We start from the raw sequence: 13000 nt of genomic DNA, 5'->3' as shown, positions 1-13000 counted from the left end.
ACTGTCATTTTTCAAAGGCCTTGAGTTGTGTAATCAGTCCTGGGGAATCATTAAACTGAAGACAATAGAAACAAACTTTAAATGAGATATTAAATGAAAGGAAAGTAAAAAAGTCATCAAAATGTCAAGGTTAATGTTTTCATACAACTAACCACAGAATGACTAGACAATCTCAATTTAAATATTAAGTTTTAATTCAGTTTAAACTATGAATCCAAAACTCTAGTCCAGACAACAGGGGTTGATCTGGGGTAGGAGGGCGTGGAAGGTTGCAATGGTGCAGCCTTCCTCACCCTACTTCAATTCCTGGTCCACCCAAAGTTTAAAAACAACCATCTGGCTACTGCAGCAGCACTTCTAGGAGCAGTGAGGAATTCAACTGACTTTGTGGTTTATAATCTACCTGATTCCTTCTATGCTTTTCATTCTACAAGTGTTAATGATCCTCCCTCCTTTTCAATGGTCTTTAATGGTTCCAGTAATCAAGCTACCCTTGCTTCTGCAATTCTGCTGCCTTTTAGCTGCTCCTGGTAATACTATTTCACAGCCTGTAGACTATGGGTATGGAAATACTAATTTAGGTGTGGAAATAATTTTCAGTGAAGTATTGGATGCTCAAACAGGCTATAAGGATATATGGTACTTGATTTTGCTTCAGTCTTAAACTGACTAATATAACTCTAGGCTCCTACCATATAGTTAGCTATAGAAAAGCTTATAGTTTATTTTGAACTGGAGAAAATTCTGTGTTGTGTTATATATGATGAAGCACCACAACATCTGCATCCTCCTTTTCAAAATCCTAGATCCATCCACACTAGACAATCAATAAATCTATCTCCATCTATGATCAAAGGATTTCTTTAATATTTCTGATCAATTTCACTCTTCATCCTCCTCATCTTTGCACAAAGAGGACAAGTGGTTTTGAAACTGCTGGAATGCACAGCTGCCAAGAAGAGTGACACCTACTAATATTTTCTGCCTAGCCATGCTCAATGGAATTTTTCCCCACATATGATTTCACCCTTATGTAGCATCCAATACCCTACTGTTTTTGTGCATGAGGATGGGTGAACAGCATAGCCTTCTAGTAGCTGACCTAACAAGGGAATATGGGACACTAATAGGTAAGCTTATACATACACACATACTGGGAACATCTACACAAGATGCTTTACTGTGCAGTAGATTAATTTATTGCACAGTAAAGTGTCACCATCTACATGTGCACAGCATTTACTGCACAGTAAATTAGTCTAGCTACAGGTAGTAGATTCATAGGTTGTAAGGGAAGGGACCATGCAAGATCATCAGGTCCAGCCCCCCTAGGCTAGGCAGGAAAGACAACTGGGGCCAGGTGACACTGGCGAGGTGACCATCCAATCTTCTCTTGAAGATTTCCAGGGTAGGTGATTATACCACCTCTGGAGGGAGTTTATTCCACAGTCTGGACACCCTAGCTGTGAAGAAGTTTTTCCTAATGTTAAGCCTGAACTGGTCTTCCAGGAGTTTGTGGCCATTACTCATGGTTTTCCCCAAGAGCGCCCTCGTGAACAGTTGTTCACCAAGCCCTTGATGTATTCCCCTGATGCTGCTACCAAGTCCTCTCTCAGCCTCCTGAGCCTTTTAGGCTGCAGAGGCCCAAGTCCCTCAGCCTTTCCATGTATGGCTTGCCTTGCAAGTCTCTGATTATATGGGAGGCTCTTCTCCAGGCTTTCTTAAGCTTTTCCATGTCCTTGTTGAAGTGCGGCACCCAGAACTGAATGCAGTATTCCAGCTATGGCCTCACCAGTGCTGAGTAAAGCAGAAGAATCACTTCCTTGGTTTTGCTTGAGATGCATTGGTTGATGCATGCCAGAGTATTGTTTTCCCTGCTGTCTGCAGCATTGCACTAATGGCTCATATTCATACTATTCATATTATTACCCCTAGGTCCCTTTCAGTCCTAGTGCCAGTCAGTTTGGCGCCATTGAGCCTGTAAGTATGTTGGGGATTGTTCATCCCCAGATGGAGTAATTTATACTTCTCAATGTTGAACTTCATCTGGTTCTGATCCGCCCAACTTGTCAGCCTGTGTAGGTCTGCCTGTATCTGCAGCCTATCTTCAAGTGTGACCATGCTCCCCGATAACTTGGTGTCAGCTGTGAACTTGACCAATGAGCTCTTCAGCCCCATATCCAAATCATTGATAAAGATCTTGAAAAGCACTGGACCAAGCATGGACCCCTGAGGGACACCATTGGCCACTTCTCGCCAGGACGACACAGATCCGTTCATTAGAACTCTCTGGGTCCTACCCCGCAGCCAGCTTCCTACCCACCTAACAGTCAAGCAGTTAAGCCCGCAATCCTCCAATTTTTCTGTGAAAACATCATGGGATACCAGATCAAAGGCCTTTTGGAAGTCTAGGTATACAATGTCAACCTCCTCTCTCTTATCCAGGTAGAGAGTTACCTGGTCATAGAAGGAGATGAGATTGGTAAAACAAGACCTGCCCATGATTAAGCCATGCTGGCTGTCATTTAGAATCCTACCTTCTGCAAGCATAGACTCTTTGATGAATTTTTCCAGGATTTTCCCTGTGAGAGAACTTAGGCTAATTGCCTTATAGTTGCCTGGGTCCTCTCCCCTCCTCTTCTTGAAGATGGGCACAACATTGACCCTCTTCCAGTCTTCATGGACCTCGCCCGAGTGCCATGAGTTTTGGAAGAGTTTTGCCAGAGTTCCTGCAATGACTTCAGCCAGCTCCTTCAGCACTCTCGGATAAAGTTTATCTAGTCCTGCTGACATAAAAATGTCTAATTTTTCCAACTGATCATGCACCAGATTAACGTCAACAGTAGGAAGGTGGTCATTCCCACCATGCCCATTCTGACCCTTTTCTAGTATGATTTTCCCCTTAGTCTGGTGAAATACTGAAGCAAATTAGTCATGCAGGAGTTAAGTTTTCTCCTGAGTGTCAATAGCCAGCTGTCCCAAGTTGTTAAGTAATGGTCCCACACATCCATTTGTTTTCCTCCTCTTCCCTACGTATCTAAAGAAGGACTTTTTATTGTCCTTGATTTCCATTGCTACTTTAAAATCAGTTGCCACCTTAGCCTTTCTAATCTGCTCCCTACAAATGCAGGGCACTGTTGTATAGTCCTCCTTGGGAACTGTTCCAAGCTTCCATTGTTTGTATGTCTCTTTCTTCTTTTTCAAGAGAACCATGATATCCCTATTAAGCCAAGAGAGCTTACCAGTCCTTCTGCTACCTTTCCTCCACATGGGAATGGACTTCTTTTGGGCTTTGAAGATCTTGTCCTTGAGGAATGACCACTCTTCATGCACTCCTTTAGATTAACTGTGCAGTAGCTACTACTGCACAGTAGTGCACATGTAGACAGCTGACAGGGAGCAAATTGCTCCCAGCAAGCTCAGGCAGCAGGGAACAGAGGAACTAACCCCTCCCACCACACGGCTGCCTCCCAGCCCCGCATCCTAATTGGCAGATTGGGGCACAGGGCTGGGAAATTGTCCCAGCAGCAGTTTCCCAGCCCCATGCCCTAATTAGCCAATCAGGGTGCAGGGGTAGGCAACTGTCCCCTCCCCTAGCAGCTGTGGATTGGAGCACAGGGCTGGGAAACAGCTGGTGCAGGAGGGGACAGTCTCCCAGGCCTGTGCCTTGATCTGCTGATCAGGGTACAGGATTGGGAGGCAGCTGCCCCAGAGGTGGGACAGTTCTCCCTTCCCCACAGAGCCTAGGCCTGACTCTGGTGCCCCCTGCCAGCTGGAGACTGGCACCCAGGGGAGCCTGGAGCTCCCCCTGGCTGCTGCAGCAGGGTAGAGTAGGACAGGAATAGCTCTGCACAAAACTTCTCGCAACAGGAGCAAATTTGCTTCCGACAACCACATGAGTAGATGCTTTCCCAGGTAAAGCTTACTAATTGTGTCTATACAAGGCGTTACATCACCATAGCGATGAGGTACAGTGATGTAGCTCATTGCTACAGCAATGCATCAGCAGCAGGCACAAACCATAATGCTGGTGCTACTGCACAATCTTCTGCTATTGCCCAAAGGTGAAATCCAGCTGTGCTGAAATCAATGGCAAAACTTGCACTGATTTCAGTAGGGCCATCATTTCATCCCAAATGAGCAGAAAGCAACCTGTCTTGCACAATATATATGTTTCTCCATTTTCATTAGATCAATGAACACTATAGCTTTCATTGATTACTTATATAACGGAATCCAGCTATACAATAAAAAAGACATAAATTTTGACCCAGTACTGTATTCCTGGGTAAATAAGCATAATTACCAAAATGGGTGGATGAACCTGAATAAGGTGAATGGATAGATAGATTGTATAATCTAACAAAATGTCATTATTTTAAAAAAAGATTATTTTCTAAACTACCAGACCACAGTCATGAATCTATCAAACTGCTCTTACATGCACTATTTTTCTTCAACATCCAAAACTACCAGTATTTAAACCTTACTTGGAAATAAAATTAAATGTCTGCTCTTGGAATGAGACACTATGTGGCAAGTTTCACCCTGGAGTGAATGTTGATAACTAAATCATAAAGCCTTGAAAAATGGAGGTTATATAATGTAAATGTCGCCAAGCCCCTTAGCTACTATGACCACTGGTGCCAACACAACTGGTAATAGCTCAAATGTGTTGTTCCAAGGAACTGATCACACATTCAATTTTAATTCACTTTCACTCTTATTTATGAAGTTGATAACAGGAGCGTGCTTCCTATTTATGAGGTAGTAATTGTGTTCAAAGCTAAATAAACTTTGATGCCTCTAGTGAAGATTATCAGTTTAAGTTATGGTTACTATATAAGTAAACAACAGCTTAAAGGGGTATCCTGTTATTACTCTGACGTGTCTAACATTTAAACATTTTTGTAATGTAACCTGGTATGAGATTATTGCAACTTCATTCTGTTTTAATTTATGCTTTGTGTTCATTGTGTTCACAAAAATCAGTCAATGGTAATGACAGGGTCAAAAGATGGGCTGATCTTAGACATTTCAGTTCTCCAATACCAAATTTTATTTATTATTCATACTACAGTAGCACCTATGAGGCCCAGTCATGAACCAGGAATCCACTGCATTCAGTGCTACAGAAACACAAACAGTAGGGGTGTGCAAAGTGGGCCCTATTTGATTCAGATACAGCCCAAAACAGGGACAGTGATTCGAATTGTTGATTCAGATAATTGTCCCTGATTTGATTCGGCCGAATCCAAATCTGAAGATTCGATGCTGATTCAGAGAATCAGTGATTCAGACAGACACAGCTTTAAAAGTTTTTTGTACGTACCTTGAGGTAGCAGGCCCGGCTCACAATTGCTGCGATGCTGGGGCGCATGGAGCATCCCACAGGAGGGGCCCTTCACATGCTTAGCAGCAAACCCGAAAGTGGACTGGAAGTACTCGGTCCACTTCCAGGACTACCAGGAAGCGCGCTGGGGGGCCCCCCTCAACCTCCCCAGCTTGGCAATTGGCCACGGGGGGAGCTTGGGTGCCCCCCCACATCCCCAGACCCAGGAGTCACCAGTCACCAAGCCAGGGGGATGCAACCTGGAAGTACTTCTGTTCCACTTCTGGGTCTGCTGCTGAGCATGCTGGGGAGCCCCCCGTGCTCCTGTGGGACACTCCATGAGCCCCAGCATTGCAGCACTCACAAGCCCCTGCTACCTAGGGGTATATAGAAAAACATTTAAAACTGTGTCTATGTCCAAATCTTTCCAAATCTCTCCAAATTGATTTCATAGTTTCATAGTTGGTAAGGTCAGAAGGGACCTGAGGAGATCATCTAGTCTGACCCCCTGCTGTGGCAGGAAAGAGTACTGGGGTCAAACGACCCCCGCCAGATGTTCGTCCAGCCTTTTTTTAAAGACACCCCAGGGTAGGAGGCAGCACCACTTCTTTTGGAAGTTGGTTCCAGGTCCTAGCTGCCCTGACAGTGAAATAGCGCCTCCTAATGTCTAGCCTGAAACTACCCTCCGCTAGCTTGTGTCCGTTGTTTCTTGTAACTCCCAGGAGTGCTCGGGGGAACAGGGACTCTCCCAATGCCTGCTGGTCCCCCTTGACTAGTTTGTAGACTGTCACTAGATCCCCTCTCAGCCTTCTCTTTTGGAGGTTGAACAGGTTCAGGTCCCTTGGCCTCTCCTTGTAGGGCTTGCCCTGCTGACCCCAATCATGCGGGTGGCCCTCCTCTGGACCCTCTCCATATTGGCCACATCCCTCCTGAAGTGCGGCGCCCAGAACTGGACGCAGTACTCCAGCTGTGGCCTGACCAGTGTCATGTAGAGGGGGAGGATCACCTCCTTAGACCTGCTTGAGATGCATCTGTGGATGCACGACAAGGTACGGTTGGCCTTCCTGACTGCATCCCCACTTTGTCGGCCCATGTTCATTGTGGCATCAATGATGACTCCAAGATCCTTTTCTGTCTTGACACTGACAAGAAGGGAGTTCCCCAGCCTGTAGGTGTGCCGCTGGTTCTTTCTTCCTAGGTGCATTACCCTGTACTTGTCAGTGTTGAACCCCCATCCTCTTCTCATCGGCCCACTGCTGTAACCTGTCTAGATCCGCTTGCAGCCTGTTCCTTCCTACTAGCATACCCACTTCACTTCACATCTTAGTGGCATCTGCGAATTTGAACAGGGTGCTTTCTACCCCCTTGCCCAAGTCACTGATGAAGATGTTGAATAGTGCAGGCCCAAGGACTGAGCCCTGGGGGACCCCACTGCCCACATCCCTCCAGGTCAAATAAGACCCGTCCACCACCACCCTCTGCATGCAGCCCTCCAGCCAGTTAGTGACCCATCTGACCGTGTAGGCATCAACACCACTGTCTCCTAGTTTCTTACTGAGAATGGGGTGAGAGACCGTGGATTTGGAAGGTTATGATTCCATTCAGAGAGATTAAGGGGTCCTTTGATTTGATTCAGATTCAGAGATTCAGACAGAGATCTTTAAAGGCCTCAGCAAGCAAAATGAAGAATACTGTCACCAGAAACATTTCCTTTCAGCTATCCCTCTATATTTACTCAGCTTATCCACAGCCCTATGTTTTCTCCACCATCTTTGAAGAGCCTGGAACTAACAGTGGCATGAGACCCAAGAAGCAGGGATCCTGGTTTTCTCTGATTTAAAAAAATCCCCAATTTTGGGATTAAAAAGGTAACCCTAAATCCACATTTTTCTGTGATTAAAATTAAACACCACTATACATGTATCTATATATTAGTGGCATTTCATTTTAAACATGGAAAAATGTGGATTTGGGGTTACTTTTTTAATTAAAAAATTGGGGATTTTTATTTAAATCAGAGAATACCAGGATCCCTGCTGAGAAGCCCTGATGTTTTTTGTGTAAGAATGACAATTGTGTCTAAGAGGAACATAAATGGCTCTTTGCAAATGCTCCTTGTACCGGATTTTTGGGATAACAAAATTGTGGAACTACTTTTCAGAGACAGTTTCAGTCCTGGGGGAGTGGGTTACTGAACAGAGTGTTTGAAACAAGATAATAGAAGTCACTAGAGTAAATAAAAAATTCCACATGTTGAAATTCAACAAAGTTCTGATGCAAGCAACTATCTACCTCCCTATTGGCTTTTTCCCATCACTATTAGTGCATAAGTCATTCCATAAAAATAAGTGAAAGATCTGAAATACTGAATAAGTTAGGGAGATCAAAATGGAAGTAAAAACTAACAAAAAAGTTAAAGGGGTTAATGCGGTCATAACGCCCATTTTTGTCATTCAGTAATGTCAGAGCCAGCAGGTTGGGGTTTAAGGTCTCCTGATAAACCAGAGCAACCATTCAATACATGTGCAACGTCTTCAAAGACACCACAGCTCCCCAACAGGCCATTCTTGAGTCCCCAGTTGTAACCACTTGCCTCACATCTCATCATCTCAAAGGGAGATACAAAGGTCCCAGTTTGGCTCCTTTTACTTCGACAAAGCAGAAGCAGAAGCCCTTACTCAGCACTCAGAGCTGGCAAGAAAAAATAAAGCTCTCACTGCTTGCTGTGTTTTATAGTTTCCGATTCAAAATTGTACAGCTGATGATCCACATTCTCAGTTATGCCAGAGATAGGCCACTTGGAGCAGGTCAGAAGGAGGTTTTAGAGAGACTTATGCTCTCACTATTCTCAGGGCTGCCCTTGGAGCAACAAAAACCCCAACTAAAATTGAGCTTGGCTGTACTGGCCACCAACTCCTGGCCTCCTTCCATATAGCACTTCCTAGACCAGGGGTGGGCAGTTATTTTGGGCAGAGGGCCGCTTACTGAGTTTCAGCAAGCCATCAAGGTCCGCATAACAGGCACCCCAGGGCAAATTAATATTAATTTTCTAAAATTTTTAGGGGCCCCACAGACCAGATAGAATGGCCTGGCAGGCCGCATCTGGCCCCCGGGCCGCATTTTGCCCACCCCTGTCCTAGACAAAGTTCCTCTTACTCAGACACCCCTTTCACCAATGAGCAAAGGCAGCCTAGCAGAGCCAGCACAGTCAGCTTCTGCCAGCTGAAGAAATGTTGCCAGGTGCATAGCTATGGCAGCTGTCCCACAACTCTGCACCCTTCAGGGGCAGAACTTGAGCCTACTTTTTTTTTTTAATAACTTTGCAAATACAATGTGATTTTTTATTAAAAAACACATATTAAATATAGAAGAAAAACTCAAACTACACAAAATGATTGTCAAGCAATGTTAAAATCATTGGGTCCACAACAGGATTTCATTTTTAAAACCCTAACTGACATTTGACCAACTCTAATTCACTCTTGCCCACAGCACTGAATATCTGCACTTCTCATAAAGAATAGAGACTCTCAAATCAGCACAATTTAGTCATAAAGTCATAATATTAATTAACTGTTCCACAACTCTGTTGTGAAATAGGAGTATTTCACATGGGTAACAAATAGTTCCATTGCAAATGAAAGAAATACAATTCTAAATATTCAGTCAGGATTACTACAATGAAGATGATGATAGAATTTTTTTTTCCAGAAAGGTCACAACCAAAACAGATCAAATAGTCTATTCTGGGTAGGAAAAAAAAACCCCACAAGAGGTTCAAATTGAAAGTTTAATTTAATTCCCAGAAAAAAGAGGCAGCAGCATAAAGCAAAAGTATGCTTTAAGAAGTCAGGGTTAATTGAAGAAAAACAAGTTGATACCAAGGGAATATCATAGGATCAGAGGCAAGTAGGGCTCGATAGGACCTTGCAAGGTCATCTCATCCAGCACCCTCCTCAAGGCAGGATCATCCCTGACTGAACTATTCCAGACAAGCATCTGTCTAAACTGCTCTTGAAAATTTCCAGGCATGGAGATTCCACAACTTCTCTGGGTAGCCTGTTCCAATGCTTGACCACCCTCATAGAAAGTTCCTCCTAATCTCCAACCTAAATTTCCATGCTGCAGCTTGAGGCCATTACTCCTAGTCCTGTTCCCTTCAACCACAGATAATAGTTTATCTCCATCCTCTCTATAATCCCCCTCCAGGCATTTAAAGACTGTTATCAACCCCCCCCCCCCCCCCCCCAGTCTCCTCTTCTCCAAACGAAGTAACTGGAGCTCTTCAAGCCTGTCATGCTTCCCAGGCCTCTTATCATTTTTGTTGTTTTCTGCTGGACTCTTTCCAATCTGTCCACATCCTTCTTCAAATGTGGGACCTAAAACTAGACACAATACTCCAGGTAGGCCTCACCAATACTGAAGAGTGAAAGAATCACTCTCCTCAATCTGCAAGTTACATTCTTGTTCATATCAACCCAGAGAGTCACGAGATATCAAAACTCAAATTTGCGACTGAATTTTGGACATGTGGAGCAGTGTGCTGCATACAGCCAAGTTTGCTGTTGGGTTTTTGTGCTTTTTTTTCTTTTTTATCTAGGCCTGCCAATCTACAGCTGATCACCCAGGATGATCAAGGCTGTCCTAAGGCCTCCTACAGGGCCTCTCTCCACCCACCCACTGACACTGGAGTGGCCAGCTGGGGTCAGCTGACCCTTCAGTTCCCCAGTATAAACCCCTGACCGTGAACAGGCAGTGTCTGAGCAACAGGTCTCAACCTGATGCCAGACTGCCTCGCTGTTCCCTCTGGTTTCTGCTCCAGCTCCGCTCTCTGCTTTGTCTTCTGGCTTCTCAACCTGGCTTCCTCTCTGACTGCTATCCCTCTGATCCCCTGGCTTCCTGACTCAGCCTGTTCCTAGATCCTATTCTTCCTAACCCATGGAATCTACTTGTTCCTCCTGACCCCAGTTGGTGCTTCAGTCCTCAAGTGGTCCCAGACTGTGCTATCCACAGCTCAGCATGACAGCATGGCAGCTTAGCCAATAAATTCCCCACTCTGGTTTTTTTTTTCATACAGTATTTTGTCCTTAGTGCAGGACTTTGCAGTTGTCTTTGTTGAATCTCAGATGACTGACTGTGGACCATTTCTCCAATCTATTTAGGCCATTCTGGGTCCTAGCCCTTCCTTCCAGAATGTCTTCAACTTCACTGAACCTGATGTCATCCACAAATTTACTAAGCATATACTCAATCTCATTGTCCAAATCAGGGGTGCTCAGTCCAGGGTGCTCAACCCTGCAGTTCATATCCAGATCCCAGTACAGTATCACCTGGGTTCTGATTTCACAGATTTCTAGAGTCGGAAGGGACCTGGTAGATCATCAGGTCCGACACCCTGCTCCAGGCAGGAAAGAGTGCTGGGGTTAAGTAACCCCAACCAGATGCCTGTCTAATCTCCTCTTGAACATCTCCAAGGTAGGGGAAAGCACCACCTCCCTTGGACGCCCATTCCATATTTTGACAACCCTTACCGTAAAGTATTTCTTCCTTAGGTCCAATCTAAATCAGTTCTCCTTCAGTTTGTGGCCCTTATTTCTGTTAACCCTGAGGGGCACCCTGGTAAACAGTGTCCCCTATTCCCTCCTGACTCCCCTCCCCCTCCCCGATGAGATTGTAGGCAGCCACAAGATCAACTCTCAGCCTTCTCTTGTGGAGGCTGAAGAGATTCAGATCCCTCCATCTGTCTTCATAGGATCTTACCTGAAGACCCTCAACCATACAAGTAGCCTTCCTCTGAACCCTCTTAAGATTATTCACATCCTTATTGAAGTGCAGCGCTCAAAACTGGATGCAGTACTCCATCTGCAGCCCCACCAATGCCACAGGAAGGTGAATTATCACTTCCCTAGACCTGCTCGTGGTGCTCCTGCTGATGCAAGAAAGAGTGCGGTAATCATCTGGTAATTGCTGCATAGATGGAACAGTTGCCCTCGAGGATGACTAAACTTATATGAAAGATCATGGGGGGGGGGGGGGGGGGGGAGACGACACATAATTACCTCCATATCTTAAGTTGAAAAATTCTGTTTGAAAGAAAAAAAAAGTAATTGCTTTGCTATGTTGTGAGCACTTGGCAAACCCCCGTTTCTTTTCCTGAAGCAATCTCTTATTAAATATATGAGGCATTCTTCTCAATACAACTCCTTCACAAGGGCCGGTATATCTTAAAGCAACAAGAAAAAACAAACCACACCAACTGGCTTCAATTTTTATTCTCAATATGCACTGACTATGTTTGACCTTCTTCTTTCTCTCTCTCATACAATATATTGTTGACTGATTTTATTTTTTATGCAGAGATTTTTTTTTCAGGTGAAGGACTTGAAATAAAATGGTTAGGATGAGTATGGTTAAAAGAGGACTCTGATAAAGGTACAAATATGGATATTGGAAAGATTGCCAGTAAAAGAAAACAGATTTTAAGTTTAGAATCAAATGAACCTAACATATATTTATTTCAGTGATTAATTTAATTTAAACTCAAATGCCAAGATATATTTATATTTCAACTATAGAATTCACTGCAGCAGAATCTCTGAGGCAAAGTAGATTTCAGAAAGGACCCGTCACGGGTGAAATTTGAATTTTGAATAAATCCTGATTAATTGTCTTTTACCAAAAGTATCTACATGATGACTTGTAATATGAAGTACACCATCTACTGGAAGGACAGGCCACAGAACATGGTCATTATTGGCTTAATCCACTTCTCATTAAAACTAGTGGAAAGACCCTGTTAGACTATTTGAGTATGTTTATTGTTGGTAACTAGCATAGTACTAGTTCTTAAACTTTATCATCAATACTTTATTATCAGCCCCCATACTTCACATCCTCCAGCCAAGTTAGGGAGACCAAAGAAGCTCATGCTGCAAGTGAAGTGGTCTCCAAAGACAAGAGAAAACCATTATTAATGCTACAGTTCTCAAGGCCATTTGGAAGTCACAACACATCCAGCTCAAAGTTACCACAAGGTAAAGAAGGATAGGCCTATACCACAAGTCGGCTGTTTTCTTCTCAATGAAAGAGGCTTAGAGAAGTAGGGCTAATCTGCTACAACTGAAGCAGAGGAACCACTGCAGTTAATGTCCTGCTTCTATAAAATGTTGTTAATATATGGCTCAAGAGGTCCTCAGTAGAGGGCCACACACACCCCCAATTACCAAGGAAGGCAAAAGCCCCCACAATCAATACCAATCTGACCATGAGGTAAAATTCCCTCCTGACTCTAAATATGGTGATCAGGCTGAATGAGTGGAGCTGCAAGACCCTCCAGCCAGGAACCCTCCAGCTTTGGTTCCAGCAGGAGCACTGGCATACCTCAGCTGAAATACCCAGCCTTGGCTGTAGCCAAACACACAATGCTTCTGGGGAGGCTTAAAAACACCTCTATCCATTTAGCAGAAAAGGGGAGGGGTGCGGGCAAAAAAAGTCCAGAAACATGGGAAATACTCATGGTAGAACATAAGCACAGCTACACCTAGATCATCCCCAAACAGTGACTGTCCAAACTCTTCTTCAACACCTCCAGTGATGGAGAGTCCACAACTTCCCTAGGCCATCTATTCCACTGCCTCACTATTCTCACAATGAAGAAGTTTTTCTAGA

The sequence above is a fragment of the Alligator mississippiensis genome, chromosome 2 (assembly GCF_030867095.1).
Source record: "Alligator mississippiensis isolate rAllMis1 chromosome 2, rAllMis1, whole genome shotgun sequence".
Taxonomy (NCBI): domain Eukaryota; kingdom Metazoa; phylum Chordata; order Crocodylia; family Alligatoridae; genus Alligator; species Alligator mississippiensis.
This window is presented reverse-complemented; position numbering follows the sequence as displayed.